Here is an 18,200-nt window from a genome sequence, read left to right on the forward strand (position 1 = left end):
CTGCTGGATGTTACTATTTCTGTTCTTACTTCCATTGGAAGTACATCCGTTTGGGGGGGGGGGGGTGGTGGCATAATAAATCAGATTTCATAGTTAGGTGCTTCATTTTAGGCATCCAAGTTTGACTAAGTGGCTTTCTCGTGATGCTACGGGCAGCAGCCCCGGTGACGCGCTGCGGGCCTGGCTGGCGGGGCTGGGGGGACCTCTCGTGGTGGCAATGGAGAGAACAACCCTGGGTCCTCTCCTCCCAAACACCTTCAGCAAAGCTTTGTTCATGGGTGAATGCGACTGGAAGTGAAAAAGTGGGTATTAGGAAAAATCTCTTCACTGAAAGGGTGGTCAAGCATTGGAACAGGCTGTGGTGAAATCACCATTCCTGGAAGTGTTCAAAAAATGTGTGGATGTGGCACTTAGGGACGTGGTTTTGCAGGGGACTTGACAGTGCTGGGTTAAAGGTTAGATGCGATGATGTTTTCCAACCTAATGATTCTGTGATTATCATAGAATCATAGAATGGTTTGGATCAGAAGGTACCTTAATATTCATCTCATTCCAACCCCCGCTGCCATGAGGAGGGACACCTCCCACTAGACCAGGCCAGTCAAAGCCCCATCCAACCTGACCTTGAACTTTTCCAGTTGTGAGGCAACCACAACTTCTCTGGACAACCTGTTAGAATGCTTCACCACTGGAAGAATTTCTTCCTAACCCTAATCTACGCTGTTTCAGTTTAAAACCATTAACCCTTGTCCTACCACTATACTTCCTTCTTTCCTGTGGACCCTCTTTAGGTACTGGAAGGCTGCTCTAAGGACTACCCAGAGGCTTCTCTTCTCTAGACAACCTCAACTCTCTCAGCCTGTCTTCACAGGAGAGGTACTTCAGCCCTCTGATCATCTTCATGGTCCTCCTCTGAATTCACTGCAACAGGTCAACATCCTTCTTATGCTGGGAGCCCCAGACTTGGATGCAGCACTCCAGGTGGGGTCTTATGAGAGTGGAGTAGAGGGGCAGAATGAACAGCCGGTCACATTTCTTTTGATGCAGTCCAGGGTACAGTTAGCTTTCCATGACTATAATTCTATGTCTATGATTCTTTGACTGTTACTCGATGCCAGTTCTGGTATAAATGTGAATACCTGCCTATATTTTAAAAATATTGCATTAAAATTCATAGTTTTATGAGCAATTGATGACTATATTCATTGTGCAGAATTTTCAGTCTTTCAGTGACACACAGTCCCAACAGAAGAGATTTTCCATCGCAGTTCGAGGGACATGCTCTTTCATCCTTCCTCAGGTAGTAGTACTACAATTTTTTACTATTCCTGTAATACTAGTTTTGTGGAGTTAAAAAAAAAAAAGTGGGTTTATGCTTATATAATTTAACATTTCTTGCTTTCTTAATCCATTCTGGATTGTTTTTCAATCAAAAATACCTAAACTATGAGTTTGAAGAACACTCGATTCTAGTTTCTTAAAAAGTTATGTACGATGCATTTGATCTGTGAATAAATTCTTTAGCCATGACCAGAACTACGCATGAGATGTACAAATGAATCACATACAAATGTAAACTCACATACTACTCATAGAGGTTTTTTTATTATCTTCTAGAATATTTTATGGAAATGCATGTACATGTGTGCCTTCCAGACAGATAGGGCAGATTCCCATTTAAGCTTCCTAATAGAGACATAAAAGGGCTCTCATCAATCTCTTTTTTACCTGTTTGCATATGTGAAAGTAAGATAAAGGTGCAGTGTTTTGTTTTTTTTCTTTATTTGGGTTTTTTTAATCAAGAACTACTCATAAAAAGTGATGAAGAAGCTTCTCCCACTCATCTTCCAAGGAAAGGTGTTTCAGCCATCTTGCTGAAATGCAGCTGCAGTGCTGAGCTTGGACCTCAGGCAGGTACAAGGAAAGGTTCAGAAAGAAGTGGCTCTGCATATGTGGCAAGACAGAAGTGGAGCTGTTGCTGTGATGTCTGCCCAGAATTTTCATGGCCTGGAGGGACACATTTTCAAAAGAATGGACATAAAGGATTATGGGATCACAGGACTGGAGTATAATTGAAGCAGGGGAGACTATAGGAGGCCTCCGATCCAACTTCCTCTCGCAGCAGAGTCAGCTCTGAGGTCAGGGCTTCATCCAGTTAAGGCTTGAAAACCACCAAAGATGGAGAGTGCATCTCTGCTTGGATGTCCTCATAGGGACAAAAGTTCTACCTAGTTGTTGTGGTTTACCCCAGCCAGTAATTAAACATCACACACTGTCCCACAGTGGTATGGGGGAAAGAATCTGCAGGGTAAAGGTAAGAAAGAAACTAATGTATTGAGATAAAACCAGTTTGATAATTAAAAAGTTGTTTGGTTTTTCTTTTTCTTTTTTTTTTTTTTTTCAATTGTAAGGGAAAAAAACCCTACGAGAACACTAAAGAGAGATGAAGGTAAAACACAAGGAAAAAAATAAGATATGAAAGTGGAAAAAGTTGCTCATTGCCAGCTAACCAATACATAGCCAGTCCCTGAGCAGTGGCCTTCCTGCCAACCTCCATCTCCAGTTTTATTGCTGAGCATGACACCATATGGTCTGGAATACCCTTTTGGTCAGTTGGGGTCAGATGTCTTGTGCACCCCCAGACCACTCACTGGTGGGGTGACATGAGAGGCAGAAAAGGCCTTGGCTTTGTGTTTTACTCAGTAGTGAGTACAACATCAATCTAGTATTAACACTTTTTCCAGTACAAACACAAAACACAGCTCCATACCAGCTACTGTGAAGAAAATTGACTCTATCTCAGCCAAAACCAGCACATCAGTTTTAACCTCTCTTCTTTCAAAACATACTTGCTGGTTCTCATCTTCCTGTCCTGCCCTGCTGTGAAGAGCCTGGCTCCTCCTCTGTGACCTCCCTGTCAGCATCAGGAGCTGTTAGGTCCCCCGAAGCCATCTTTGCTCAGGCTGAACAAGACCACTCCTCCAGCATCTCCTCACAGGGCCTGTGCTCCAGCCCCCAACAAGGTGGTGGCCTCTGCTGAACTCAATCCAGTTATAGTCAGTGCTTCTCCTATATTCAGGGCCCTGGATTTGGATACAGTAACCTAGATGGGATCCAATAAGCACTGAGTAGAGGGAATAAGTGCTTCCCTTGGTCTCTGGCTCTGCTCCTGTTCATCCAGCCCAGTATCTGTTGGCCTTCATTGGTGCCAGGGTCACTGCTGGCTCATGCTCAGCTTGCTGCTCACCAGCGCCCTCAGTCTTCTCCACAGACCAGCTGTCAGCCAGGCAGAATCAACCTGCACTGGTGCCAGAGGCTCATCCTTTCCAGGAGCAAGCTTTGTATTTGTCCTTCAATTTCACAAGGCTGGACCATTCCTCCAGCCATTCAAGGTCCTGCTGAATCACCTATTCTCGAATGTATTCACTAATTCCCCCCCAAACTGGTGTCATCTGCAAAATTTAATTAGAAGTAGATCCATGCGTGTAGGCAATTGATAGGGCTACATGATGTTTTGCAGACCAACACGAGCTCACTCTTTCCCTGCTCCAAGTGTTTACGTGGCATCCAGCCTAAGCTAATATACTTTGCCTCTCAGCAGAACTTAATAGCTTGGGATCAGGACTGTGCTAATCACAGCTAAATAGCTTTTGGTTCAGAGCATAGGAAAATTGAGCTGTGTCTGCTCAAAATGTCCTGTGTGAGTATAACACGTAAGTCCACCACTATGCCTGTTCCACTAGCTCTGGTGGAGCTACTGAATGAGAAACTGGCAAGCTTGAAAGATGCCATGTTGTGATAAAGTGGATCTGAACCCAGTGATGGCGAGAAAACTGAGAGTCACTTACAAGACCATTGAAAAGAAATCGTTATCTCTACCACCAAAACTGAGGATGTTATTCTAGTTGTCTGATAGAGCAGCATCACTGTTTGTAATTTCCAGCACAGTTTCTGGCATATTGAATAATGTGCCTCCTAGCCACCTCCTGGCAATAACTCCCTCAACTTTTGGCAAGCTTTGGGTCAGGTCAGTGCTCACGGGCATTGACAGAGCTGTGCATGAAAGAGTTTCTGAGTGTGCTGGCATTACAGCTGATGGCAGCCTTGCTTCATAAAGGACTGTGCCAAGCATGTCAGGCTCCCAATACCAGCCTGCAATAACCTAAACGGATGTTGAAAATACAATGTGGGGAGTCAAATGTTATACAGGGAGGAGAGAAGATGAGTCTTAGATGAATCAATACTCAGTAAAGTGATACCTGTTGGCTTTCAGAGGACTCCAGTTAGACACAGAAAAGTAGGGTGGCTAACAAAATGCACAGATGAAGAGAATCGATATATCCATAGGGATGACCAGGTTAACAATATATATTCTGCTCATCCTTACCCTGCAACTACAGCACTTTGGGCATTATCAAAAATCCGTAGCTCATTTTTAAACAGCCAAAAATCTAGAAAAACAAAGCAAGCACTAGCCTTAAAGTTTCTTATTCTTATGAAGTAGCTAGAAACACAGTGCAATGCTTCTAGAGGAGACCTAGGAACCTCCCTGGTTCAAATCCATCAGGCATTTGCTGCCTGTGAGGCACAGGAGGGAGAAGTAACTCTGAAGGAATGAAAATATCAGCACACCTATTAGTGGTGGTGCCCCATGAAATAGTTTTTTTCTTGTATACCCATCTTAGGTAACTAACACAAAGGAAGCTTTTGGGTCTGACATTTTTGATGGGATTAGTCTGCTAGTCTCACTTTGGGTGAAATCACAGGCTGTTAGGAGATATCATGAAGAAGCTAGAGTGCATCTGAGTGCTGGGTCTGAGGCCTGTGAGAGCAACAGAGGTAGGGATGTCAGTACGGTCTTTATTTTATCATATTATTATTTATTTATTTTCTTTGAGAACACTATCTAACATCTAATATCCTAAGAGAGTCTACCCTTCCTCGTAAATAAAAATATTCCATGACAAATGAAAAGGAGACAGATAGCAACACTATAAAATTATCATTGAAAACTGTCCCTGTGCATGTTTTGACATGCAATGCAGCCAGTTCCCACCCATTTGCTGATGCAGAGGCACTTTGGGCAGTTACATACTGGGAGCAGTAATACCACAGCCAGGCTGTGCCAGGCCCTCTGTACTCCTGGCAGAGGTCAGCATGACTTCAGGGCTCTCTGTGGCCCATGGCTATTGTGGCCATTGACTATTCCTTTCTGTTTTGCCTTCTACACATTCACATAGCCAGATGACAGGTAGAAGAAGAGAAAATTCAAGGCTGGTTAGAATAAAAATCCTAAGAGAAATCCTTCTTAGGGCTGAGGCATTTCTGCCAGTCATGGAGAAATCTGGGCTTCCTCCTCTTGGGAACAACTAGCTGAAATAATTGTTTTGAGCTGTCTAACTAATTTCAGGGGAAGGGAAGATGGAGGAGGAAAGGTGAGAGAAGAGCTCCATTTATACTTAATTAGTAAGATATACTAATGTCAGAAATAAAAGGCTGCTGACTTGTTAGTAGAGCCTGAACACACTAAAACATGAGAGAAACTGTAAAATGAGAGGGAGTAGCTCCTGAGCCAGACAAAAAGCACATAAGGGAAGACTCTATGAATAAAATTTTCCCCATGAGTGAGTTGTCTGATAGTGAGGCCAATACACCAGAACATGATGAAATGGGAGGTGAAGATAAAGCTGGTTATCAAGAAGTTTGTGAAAACTGATTTAGGAAAGTTTTTTGAGAGGAAAATACTTCTTAATTTTTTGCACAAGGATCAATTTTGCTAAAAAAATGTGAAATGGGGAATAGCCACACAAAAAAGGAAAAAAAATGCATGAAAAAAAATGAGAAGAACATTTGTGAATGAGAAATTAATACTATCCAGTAGGTTAAAAACACCTGCTTCCTGGCTATCCATGGCTATTGCTGTTGATCAGTCATTTTTCTTTTCACCTTTCTTTGATAAACAAAGGTTTAATGTGTTCAAGGTGAGCATTGCTTTTCTAACTGTAGGGCTTCTCTCAATCTGTTTTCTGCATTTTCTTTGCATCCTGCTTGACTGGGAATAAATCAGAATCACATAGAATCTGGTAAACAGCTCTCACTAATAACTTCCCATTTTCTGTCCCCTGTTGATCACACTTTCCTTCTTCATGTCTCTGCTACACCAGCAGATAATGGTTGTCAATAACCTTTATAATAATTATGATTATCAAGATGAGTTGTAGTTTTTGGAAAGAAACATATTTATAAATAAACAGAGAAAATTACATTATATTTATTTATTTATAGAAGAACACATAATATAGGATGATGTGCATTTTATATCATATATCTACTTTATTTATTACAATAATTAATAATATTTTCTCTGACTGCTGGATGGAGGCAGGGTGCACATCGTTGACAGTGCAATGACTCATGCTCCCAGTCTGTCTTCAAAGCCCACTTTGACACCCTTCATTTCACACAGCCTGCTCTTCTGTCCTGTCATGATCCCTGGCAAGCAGGTACAAGAGAGAAAGATGAGAGAGCTCTAGAATGTTGTCCGAGTCTTTACTTATATCTGTTGGGGTGTCTGGAAATTATTACGTATGGATCTTTTCATCTTTCTCTGCTGGGTGAGTATTTAAATTGTGAAAAATAATGTGTTAAGCATGACTCTGCCCTGAATGTTGATCACAGTGATTAATGCTAGTTCATGCCTACCTTACATTCTGTGTGATATCATGTTTAAGAAGGTATTAGCCACCACTGCTTAGCTGAAACATCTCCTTATGTAGGAAAATATTATTTATAAATAAATAAACCAAGACTAGGAGTGACATAGCTCTGAGCTGATTACTGAGGAATAACCTACAAAAGCACAAAACTAATTCTACATAGTTTTTCAAACACTTCCTATAAAGCTCTTCCATGGTAAATAAAGACAATAAGCCCATAGCAGGAAAAGCTGTATCAATTATTTCCATCTATGTTCACCAAAAAAGAGAGCAGGAAAATGTCCATGCTTGCATCCTTCCAGATGGAAACTACACAGAGTTGCTGCCTTGGAGTGAAGTATTTGTAGAACAGGAGAGAAAATGAAGAATAAAAATTACTAGGGCCTAGACATCTTTAAAAATCAGTTTGTTTAACAACTCTTGAATGAAATACCTGAATGACTATCCATGCTCGTAATGTCAAACCCCTTTTGTTCCCACAGGGCTGGAAAGCAAAAGGGTTCCAAACAGGGAGCTGAGGATAGGACACTTCCACAAGATTTATAATAAAGAATAAAATTAGAGGACACATGAATGACTATGACACCATGAAAAAGTCAACATGAATTTTGTAAGTGCAAATCACACCCCACAAGAATAGAGAGGAACAGCATATAGGAAATCCTGTCTACCTAGAGTTCCAAAGGCATTTGTGTTCATTGTCAAGGGTTTTTAAGGAATTTTAAGTGGATACCCTCCAGATATCCATGCTAACACTGCATGGATATCTGGAGAGTTGGTTAAAAAATAGAAAATTCAAAGCTGCAGTAAATGGTCAATATGGATATATGAATATATAGAGAGTACATTGAGTGTGTGCGTGTATATATATATATGTATGTATACGAATGCTACACAGTTCCTAAGAAGCCGTGTAGATGCAATTCTTAGTCGAAAACTGATGGTCTGAGCACTACAGCCCAGCTATCTGCTGTGATGTGGTTTCAAACTCCTCTAAGTATCTGCTTCTACAAAACTAGTTCTTCATGGCCTCACCTCTCCTGGTGAGGAGTCTCTACCAGCGAATCTTCCATGGCCCCTCCATCAGTGTTGCCCAGATTAATCATAGAAAAAGCCCATCTTCTGAATTTTAACACTTGGTGTCAAAGCCAACTCTTCACATCAGCTGTTTCCCACCTGCTTCAGAACTCAGGGCTGCGCTGCACTGCAGTAGTTAATGCATCCACTGCCCTGGGCAAACAGGGTCAGCCAGGCTGCATGGCTCTGGCTGCATGCCATGGACTGACTGAGCTGGCATTTAAGTTTTAGTCATAGGGTGAACACATTTCATCCTTGTTTTAATTTCCCTGCTTGGAATTCTTACTTGATAATCCAGTCTTTTTGTGACTCCTCCTACCCAGACAATATCCTAAATTTTCCATTATCATGGCGGCACAAATGCTCCAAAATATATTTTTCTTATGATTACATGAATGTTTGAAATATACATACACATATTTTGATGATGAAAAGTATAGTTAATGAAAAAGCAGCATGTCAAGATAATCTGAGCCTAAATTAATTATCAAAGGACTATAAAATTCCACACCATTGGTGGTGCTAACACTAATAGCCAGGGCTGGCAACATGCTAATCACTCTGGCTCTAGAAGACCAGACTGGTATTTTAATCACACAAATGCTAATTGCCTGGCCCTGCTGGCATTATAATTGTTATGGCACTAATAGCCTGGGCAGGATGGTATTTTAATCATCCTGGATCACAGCCTAGAAATGTTAATTTATAACATTTCTGTCTTTTTATCAAGGTTAACAAGAGGTCTACTGCAGATATGATCAATTACAAAATGCAGAAATCACTATTTTAACTTAAAAGAGAAGCAAATCAGGAGTCTTAGAACTCAGAGTACTGGAGACTTTTCAGTTAGAATACTGCTTTCCCATATTTCTTTTTTTTTTTCTTTAAACTTCTTTTCCCTGCAGCACCTTTAAACCACATGTGAGTCACTTGAGACAGCTGAAGCAGGCTGTGCTGAAGAGTTTGCTGTTCTAAGTATTACAGTGATCTTACTACAATATCCAGCTAACGCAGTTTCATATATTTAACCTCATAAGATTAAAATCCTCTCGCTATTGTTGATATTTTAAGAAATGAATTCAGATTGTCTACAACTCAGCTTATCTTCGAATGTTACTAATTAGTTATCTGTTGTAAATTCATTGACTTCAAAGAGCCTGCCTAATCTTTGCTGTTACATAGTGCAGGTCACTAACAGACGGTTTTACAGCTAAGCTTCATTTTTATCCCCTTTAATTGGAGATCAGGTATGCTGGGGGCTGGGGAGACAAATTAAACAGGAAATTTCTGGTTTTCCTCCTACAGCCAAGGAGTGTGATCTTGCAATGCCTGGAAAAATCTAGCAAATTTGTGGAGGAAATAGAGCTTTCTCTATAAAAATTAATTGTGGTCAAGATTTTGAATTTAGTTTTGTATTTCTCATAATGGTTGGGGTGTTGGGTCACCTCTTTTGAGATTTTCCACAAAGTTAAAGAGCTCCCTTGTAACTTCTGGGTCTACTACGTAGATGCAGTACACTGCCACTTGAGTAAGATTTCAGCTTCCCTCATTATGGTGATGGCGGTGGGCTGCATCTGGATGATGGAACCATTTGTTCATCCCGCAACGTGATATTGGCCCCATGTGTTGCAGGATGAGTAACAGCACGTGTTTTTGGCTGCCTCCAGCCCAGAGCTGCCCACTGGGAGCCCAGCCCTCCTCCCACACTGCCATGGCCACAGTCAGCAAGTGCCCAAGGGACAGCAGGGGACCTACCCCATGTCTCTTCTCTACGGCACTGTGCAGAGGCTGCCAACATCAAGGGTGTTGTGTGACATGAGGTGTCCCATTTGAGGAGGAGGGAAATGAAGTTAAAGAAGTGGAGAATTAAGAAGAATGGTTTTGGCTGAAGGAGGAGGCAGGTGAACTTTATAAGGCATTGGCCTTATAAATACACCTATTTGAGTAGCTGGGTACACTTTACTCGTGTCAGCACCAATAAAAGTCATACCAAACTCAGTAGCAACAATGAGCCTTCTAACTATGCTTGATTTCCACAGCTGGGATGCTGAATGCATCAATCAAATACTTATTTTTGCCTTTGTTTTAAAACGTCCCTTGAGGGGAAATTTGCCCTTCACCTGCTTCCCACATGGGAAGCCCAGCTGCTCTTTTAGGCTCGGTTTCCAAACACAGGGCTGCCCTCAGCTGACATTCTTCCATAAGAAGATTGCTAATAATGCTAGTAGTTCACAATCTATTTTCACTCTAGGAATGGAATTTCAAATGAGGACTTTTTATGCCTGCTACTTAAAAAGGATTTGAGCTCTTTGTGAGAGGATGCTTTTAAAGAATTCTCATTTCAATGTCCTGTCCCCCATTGCCTCCTATCCTTGTGATGCTTCCTGTGTTGTCTGTGGCTTCATTGCCAGCACCCATGTGGATTTTTTGTCTGCTTTCGTTTAAGCATGGCTGATGCCACCCTACTGGCCTATGTGGCCAGCATGGCCATGGGCAGTTGCAGCTGACCTGCTCGGAAAGGTTGCTCTCGCGTGCCACTGCATTGGAGCCAATGCTTTCAGCAGCTAAACTTAGGAGCAACACGACAGCTGTGTGAGATCATTGTGCTGCAGGAGCTTATCCAGTAGGGCAATGTTTTGGAGACTGGCACTGCATGTTTTCCTGGCTAAACAGTCTGCTCTGCCTAGTTACAATGTCCTTCTGTTTACTTCAACTTAGAGAGGATTTCTTGCTGTGCCTGTGGTTAAAGCTGAGATGTGATGACCAGAAAAATGTGTTTTCCTTCATCTCTGCGCAACAAAAAGAAATACTGTAGGGCCAGTATTGTTGCTTACTTATGCTCAGCTGCTCTTGACCTTTCATGACTAAATATAAGGATGGTGGCCTCTTCTGGTAAATTGGTTGTGATAACACATATAATTTCACTTACTAGCAGATGAACTTTAACATGAAACAGGATTCTTTTCCTTCGAAGTTTAATATTTCCTTTTATACAATGCTGCAGAAACCTTTTAGCGCTTTAACCTTCAACATGAGAGAAGTCAGCCTCAGCTCCTTGGCAGGAAAATAGTTTTTTTTAACCAAAAACAGCAGTGTCATAGTAAAGTCCAGAAATTCTCTAAGAAGTCCTCTGTCTGTACAAAACTGCAATAGCACTATGTGTTTGCTTTCTCTGCCTCCACAGAAATTAAAGATTTCACAGAATATTCTGAGTTGGAGGGGACCAACAAGGATCATCGTGTCCAACTGTGAAGTGAATGTCCCATACGGGGATCGAATGAGGATTGATACTTTGGTATTATTAGCACCATGCTCTAGCCAACTGAGCTTATCTCAGGTACCCTGTAGAGAACCTGTTTCTAATACATTACCTGTGCAGCCAAGGACTGCAGAGGGAAAAGAGAGCTCCAGACTTCCTAGAAATCCCTAATCTCACCCTTTCAAGTCCTGAAGCTCTTGTGAAGGGCTATGTTAGTGCAGCATTTTAAATGAAGACTGGCAGGTTGGAAGGATGTATTTTTGGCTGTGGGCTGCTGTACCATGGGGAAGGACAGCACTCTGCACTGACAAGTGAAATTCAAAGAAACACAACTGGCAAGATTAGAAGGGCTCTCAAAGGAAAGGTTTTTTGATTTTTTGGAGGACAACCTGACAGGTTAACACAGGTGACTAAGGTGAGAGAATTAAATATCTTAGAAATGCCTTAAATTCCGAGGTCTGCTTTATGCAGTAGATCACATGAATAGAAATATGAATGTGAAGTACATAAGGAGATAAGTTTTAAAGTGTGTAAGTGCTAAAGATAAGTGTGTAAGCACTAACAGCGACCTGTGCCAACTTGGAAAAGAGAAACCAAACTCAGATGCCACTGGTAGCACACAGATTTCTGAGTCTTGATGTAACCGACATCAACAAAATTAATTTAAGGTCATCCTAAAGAGTGTGAGCATACCACGCTGTTGATAAAGCAGAACAGTAAAGCTGCTATACAGACACAAGTTTTCACAAGGGACTTCTTCAAATTGCAAACATTTAAAATGTAAATGTTCTTTGACACAGCAGGGTAGTTGAACCATGAAATAAATACATAGAAACCCTGTTATTTCTATTGAATAAGCTGAAAAAAATGCAAAAAGTGAAGAAATAATGCAGCAAAAGGAAGTAAATTTGAATTAAGCAGAGACAACTACAAAATTGGATCTATTACAGGAAATAGTTCAAATACATGCTATACCTTGAGTAGGCTCTCTTAAAATTTTGTTATTTTGGCCTTCTGTCTCAGTATCCTTACCCATCTGTTGACTATCCTGTGCCTGCAGTTTGTATTGTGCTCCTGAAATACTGAGGTTAGTCAGGACCATATCACTTTAAAAAAAAAACCCAACACACAGACAAAGAAAGAAAAAAAACAGGCTGGGAAGGGGGAGCTAAAGCCTCTGCTGCATTGGGCTGTTTGGATACATTGGCTGCAGCAGTGGTCACGCATCCGTCCGCAGTCTGCTGATTTCGCAAAAGAGGGAGGAAAGGGTCGTTTTGCAGCCCAGATGCTGTCAAACACAAGCAATCAATGGAAGAAATGGCACAATGAACAGACAAGCATGTGGAAGCAGTTTATGAAGAAATAGTTAAATACCGAGCTTTGTCCCGGCTGACGCTGTAAGTACGAGCTCAACAGCAGATTCTGTGGTCACTGCAGTTGTTTGTGGGAGATGTTTTAGCACCCCGATGCTTTTAGTACTCACAGGTAGAGAAAGCATTGACTGTGACACGTTTCATAGTGTATTTAGGCAAATAACTGTATTGTATGTCTCTCTACAGAATTTTTGAGTGACTCGCAAGCTGCAGTGCACTGGTAGGGTGGATAAAGAATAAGTACATGAGCTTATTCTCCTTTCCTGATGGCTTATCTGAGCTCTGCTCTATAGATATGCTAGCAGATTGCTGCAGTACCACCCTCCTTGTGCAAAGGCCTCTCGCTGAATTTCGGCTCTGCCTTCAAGCACTGTTATACACAATGCATTTTTTCACACTCCAATGGCTGACTTAGCTTAAAAAAAATTTCCTAGAATTATTTGTTATACAAATTTTCTTCATGCCAACTGTTCTATTTTAAATTTTTCTTATGTGTGTAGTTGTAGAAAGCTTATGAAATTCCAGTAGCTTTGTGTGTTACCATCGGGAGACTAGTTCTTAACATAGCTCTCCCAAAGAGAGTGCCAAGCATGATTTATTACTCAAAGGAATGAACACTTTCCTATCTTTGGTCTGTTGATAGCTGAAGTAATTGTATGCATTTTTAAATGTAAACATTTTTTCTTATGGAAATCCAATGTCTTGCTCTCTGGCAAATGCTTTGTTGCTTTTTATTCTACATATGCCCTAATGATTTAGTACAGCTTTAAAAACAAATAAAAAAGCAGAGCTAGAGCAAGTTTACTGCCCTGTGTTTCTCAGCAAATTTTTTGGTAATCAGACAAAATTTTTTATTGTAGCTAAAACTATGCATGTTGGCAGAGTTAAATAATGAGGTAGTGAGTATTTTTCTTGTTATTTTATAAGAATATTATTTTTTCTCTAAACTGGAGCATATAATCTATTTGATGTCCTCTACAGTTGTACCTTGGTACTTAACGCAGTTTCTGCAGAAACCGCTGGGAGATCTCACTCCAGTGCCAGGGGAGGTAACAGTGGGATAGTTGTGATAAGCAGACTGTGCCGGGGTGTTAAGGAGGATGAGTAGTTGTTGCAAGGAGGAGCCTTCTTTTCTGCATCTCTTTTGGGACCTGGCAGAACTGCAGCTCCTGATGCCAAAGGCTGCAAGTAGATCCACACATCTGCCCCCATCACGCTGTTCACCTCACTGGGGATGTAAGGCAGAGCCCTCCTCACACTGAGGAATCCATAGGGAAGTTTTCCCTTCATTGCTTTGGGAGTTGCCCTCACCTTACATTCCCAGAGGTATTAAACTTCCATCAGCTGTCTATTCTATTTGCAAAACAACTTTTTATTGCTTGCTACCAGAAACTGAATTATAAGAGGCCAAATTTATCCCTTAATGAGTTTATAGCAAATTACTGTTACCTAGGGAGCACTGTGGCAGCGAATGGGAATGCTGAGGGTGTGGTATTGTCAATGTTCATTCTTGACCTTTCCTCTCGCGTATCAGGATTTTCACCCTCTCAACACGAAGCAGAGCCTCTGGTTGGAAAAAGCCTTTCCAAAGATTAAGAAAGTAACCATTGTCATGTGTTATAAGAATATAAAAATAATACAAAAACTCAGTCCAGCATAGCTAATTTTTGTTCCCATACTGAAAATATGCAGAACTATAACATAATTTAATTAGATAAAATTGTTTTAAAGGCTGCTTGCTGTTACGTAAAGGCAGTGGGAAAAGTTCAGCTCCTGTGTACTTCCATTGTTTTCAGCAGAATTATACTGGGGTGAATTCGGCATTTTCAGAGGCCAACTCAAAAACCTTTCCTTTCTCTGTCCCTCTCTCTTGATTGTTTTCCTGTTTCTCAGATGTGATTTTGTTATGACCTCCAAGGCAACAGGCCCATATTTATAAAATATAATACAGAGTATCTAAGATGCCCTAGTTAGGGCCACATTTGCCTGAGGCTCCCTGTAAAGTAAATGGAAACATAGCAGCACTTCCAGAAAAGCTGGTACACCAGATACTTAAAACTAGCCTGTGGTCATTGTACTTCACAATGTTTGGGGCTGCTTGGATTCTACTTTCAAAAGTAGAGTTTCTAAAATACAGGATGAGTTTTTATGTTAAAACATACAAAATGGTAGCATTTTCTTGAAGAGTTTAAACAGTGTCTAGCTGGCTAGTTTCTATGAACCCTTGGAATAACACAGAATTGAAAAAATGCATGTCGGATTTTGAAGTATTTGAACTTTCAGAAGACTTAGTCTTTTTTGAAATATGTGTCATTCATTCAGCAATATTTTTTGTTATACATGCAATTATTTGGCAATTATTTCTGCCTCAGCTAAGGAATATAACAACTCACACATTACTTTGGTTCAGTAGGGTCACACTTTTCTTCTAAGTGTGTATTTAATGGATATATTTGCATTTTAGAAGTCTTGAGTTAAATCTTTAAATGGGATGGTCTAGTTCATTAGCATTTTTCATCTTCCTTTTGAGTAGCTCAACAGAAGATGGTAATTGTTTGGAATTTTTTAGGAAGTATGTTTGTTGGTTGTGATGAAGATACACCAGAGCTGTGTGAGAAAGGAAGGTTTCCCATTTCCTGCGGAGACCTACATGCGGTTATGCACAAAAAAATGTGCAGCCATGAAGGTCAGACTAGAAATAAATGAGGCTTAGTTGTCTTCCCTAAAATTACCTGCAGAAACTTTCTCCACCCAGGTCAAACCAAAATAAGGTGTAATTTCTGATAGGTGATGATGATGGTTATGACACGATGGGGCAGAGGTCCTCTGGTGACCTCTTAGAAGGGCATGAATGTGTCTCGGGCTCCTCTCAGTGGTAAAGTTTAGTTTCTTTTTTCTCACAGGAGAATGATACAGCTGGTTGCATATACCAATCACCACCTATTCGAGATAAGACAGCTGGTGGAAAGTAGTAAAAGTCAGAGCTTTAACACTCTGGTCTCCCATAAGGAAGGAAATAACAATGCTAGTATTTAAATCACAAGTTTGTCCCAGTTTTGTCTGGAATAGAGTTAATTTTCTTCCTAGTAGCTGGCACAGTGCTATGTTTTGGATTTAGTATGAGAATAATGTTGATAACACATTGATGTTGTAGTTGTTGCTAAATAGTGCTTACTCTAAATAATGGACTTCTCAGTTTCCCATGTTCTGCCAACAAGGAGGCGCACAAGGAAGCTGGGAGGCAGCACGGCAAGGACAGCTGAGCCAAACTAACCAAAGGGATATTCCATATGCATGCCCAGTATATAAACTGGGGGGAGGGGCAAATCACTGCTCAGGAATAGGCTGGCCATTGGTCAGTGGGTGGTGAGCAGTCATATTTTGCATCACTTGTTTTGCTTGGGTTTTATTTCTATCTCTCTTATGGTTGTGTTCCTTTGCATTACAATATTATTATTATTAATATTATTATTATTATTTCATATTTTAAGCTGTTCTTATCTCAACCCATAGGTTTTACCTTTCTTTCTGATTCTCCTTCCCATCCCACTAGGGGAGGATGGATGAGCAAGGACCTGCATGGTACTTAATTGCCAGCTGGAGTTAAACTATAACAGAGTTTTAGTTAAAGCTTCAGTGAAGCAAAAGGAACAGCTTGTACCTTGCTCTTTTAGGACAGGCTAATTTACTTGTCTATCTCTTCATTAGTTATATATGGTACATTGTGGAGCTCCGTAGCATTAACAACAAAATTATTGTCAGATTTTACCTAATGTAAGCTGAGATCCTGGGGAATGTGATAGTAGCTTCAGAGTGGTCTGATGTGCTTTACAAGCAGGCACCAGCTGTCACCGAATCCTGTTCTGTAAAGTTATTCACACTATGAAAGAAATTGCTAATGTCAGATGTTTGGAGACCTGTTAGGAGAGAAGGAGAATTGGAGGACCCTCAATTCTTGCTTATGCCACTTGCACTTTCCCCAAAAAATGCCCACTGTAAACCTTCCCCTTTCTCCTCAAATTTCTCCCTCCTTATTGTTCTTTGTCTCCATCCCAGGGCAATTCCTACATGAATCACCACTTCTGATCAATTCTCACGTGGTTTTTCATAGCAGCCCTGTCCCCAGACTGCCCCAATCCTACAGCAGCATCTTGCATTTCTCCTACTCCCCAGGCCACAGATGCATTGTTAAATAGGAGAGTGAGGGAAGAAAAAACTGCTCAGAAGCGCAGACAAGCTCATGCATGCATGTGCTGAGCCAGGTTCTCTGTTAGAGCAGTCCATGGATGACATATGGAGCAAGTAGTGCACTGGAGGGCAATTTTTGCAATGTAGAGTGACATGGAGTCTCATTCCAAGTGATAATAATTTTCAGCTCATTACCTTCATGTTCATATTGGACTGGCATTGGAAACGCTTGCCTGGGTCTTGGCATTGGCTTGTGTTATCCCACTCTGTGCCAGGCTGGATTTAAGCATAACAGTGCTGATCCACCACAACAAATTGGACTTAAGAGCTGAAGAACTTAAAGAGCTTTCTGGTTTGCTTTGGTTACTCCTGACATCTCTTTGAATCATACTGATTGTTTGATGTTTATACAATGTATGTATATGCACACAGGGACATCCCCCAAACAGCAGTAGTGTTGTGGAAAGCTCATCACTTCATAACACACACAACCATATACAATAAATTATTTGGTTGCATATGTTAGCAAACCCTCTCCTACTGCAGAAAAATGGATCATTAGATCTGAAAAAGCCTTTTGATTTCTTCTGTGAGAGATCCACAAAAATGGATTTATTGCAGTTTCTCATTAGCTGTGACAAGGATGATGTCAGACAAGTTGTGCATGCTCTGTCTTATAAATAATAAATGAGAAGGACCCTGTCTCCTCTTTCTCTAATGGATTAATGTTATAGCTGGATGGAAAAGGCACCAGCTTCCTTTATGGAACGTAATGGAGCACCAAAATTGTTTAGACTCTGTTGAGTGTATTTATCTCAGGGGCTCCTGCTTGTCCTTTTATCTTGATCTCTGGGCATCTCTCTTAACACGTTGTAAAATTCTATTAAATGGAATAAAAATGAAGTCTTCCCAATTTATAAAAAACTCCAAGAAACAACGCAAAAAAGTGCTTGTTTTTTTTAGTCAACACAAACTCTGTAATATAAAAGTCTTCCAAATACCCTTTCAGCATGGCTTAATATATTAATTATTATTGTAGCAACTCCAATATGAAATGTGCTTCTCATTTCTTTCTTTGTATTGCAGTACTTGCAAAGAGAGCTTTGTTGTTATAAGCTTCTCATTAATCATAATTATCACTAATAAGGTGCTGTTTAATCAAGTAGTTCAAAATACTCTGCAGACACTCATGAATGCAACTTTATTTATGCAACCTCTGTTGCTTAATATAGCTCTTTGTGAATAATGTTATTGCTGTTTCATATGTTAAAATGTTCATATTTAGTCCCTTAGTCATTTTCTTTCAGTGTTAATCCACCTTTTTAGCATTTTGAATTGGGGGCAAAAAAAGCACATTGAAACAGCTCTTAAGAAAGTAATACCTAGAACTGGGTATATTGTGAAGCAACACAAGAAAAGGAAGAGATGTCAAATCATGGGCACACCAAATCTTGGCAGAGTTCTAAGAATATTTTTCAACAGCAGTTGCTGTTGTGAATGGCACCTGCTAAACAAACAGGTGACATTTCAGTGTTTTCATACTGGTTTGCAACATCTGCAAATGACTTAGGTATTCTCAGCTTTTAA

General features: G+C 40.6%; 1 protein-coding gene across 1 annotated transcript in view; it reads left to right on the plus strand.

Moving 5' to 3' along the window:
• Positions 1-12,255: 12,255 nt before the first annotated feature.
• Positions 12,256-18,200, plus strand: part of SACS (sacsin molecular chaperone) — a 59,499-nt gene continuing 53,554 nt past the window's right edge. Inside the window, exon 1 of the mRNA XM_027652387.1 lies at positions 12,256-12,449. The gene's annotated coding sequence lies outside the window, so the exon portion shown is untranslated. The remainder of the gene's footprint in view (positions 12,450-18,200) is intronic.

Source organism: Corapipo altera, unplaced genomic scaffold (genome assembly GCF_003945725.1).
Source record: "Corapipo altera isolate COAL_440 unplaced genomic scaffold, ASM394572v1 0, whole genome shotgun sequence".
Taxonomy (NCBI): domain Eukaryota; kingdom Metazoa; phylum Chordata; class Aves; order Passeriformes; family Pipridae; genus Corapipo; species Corapipo altera.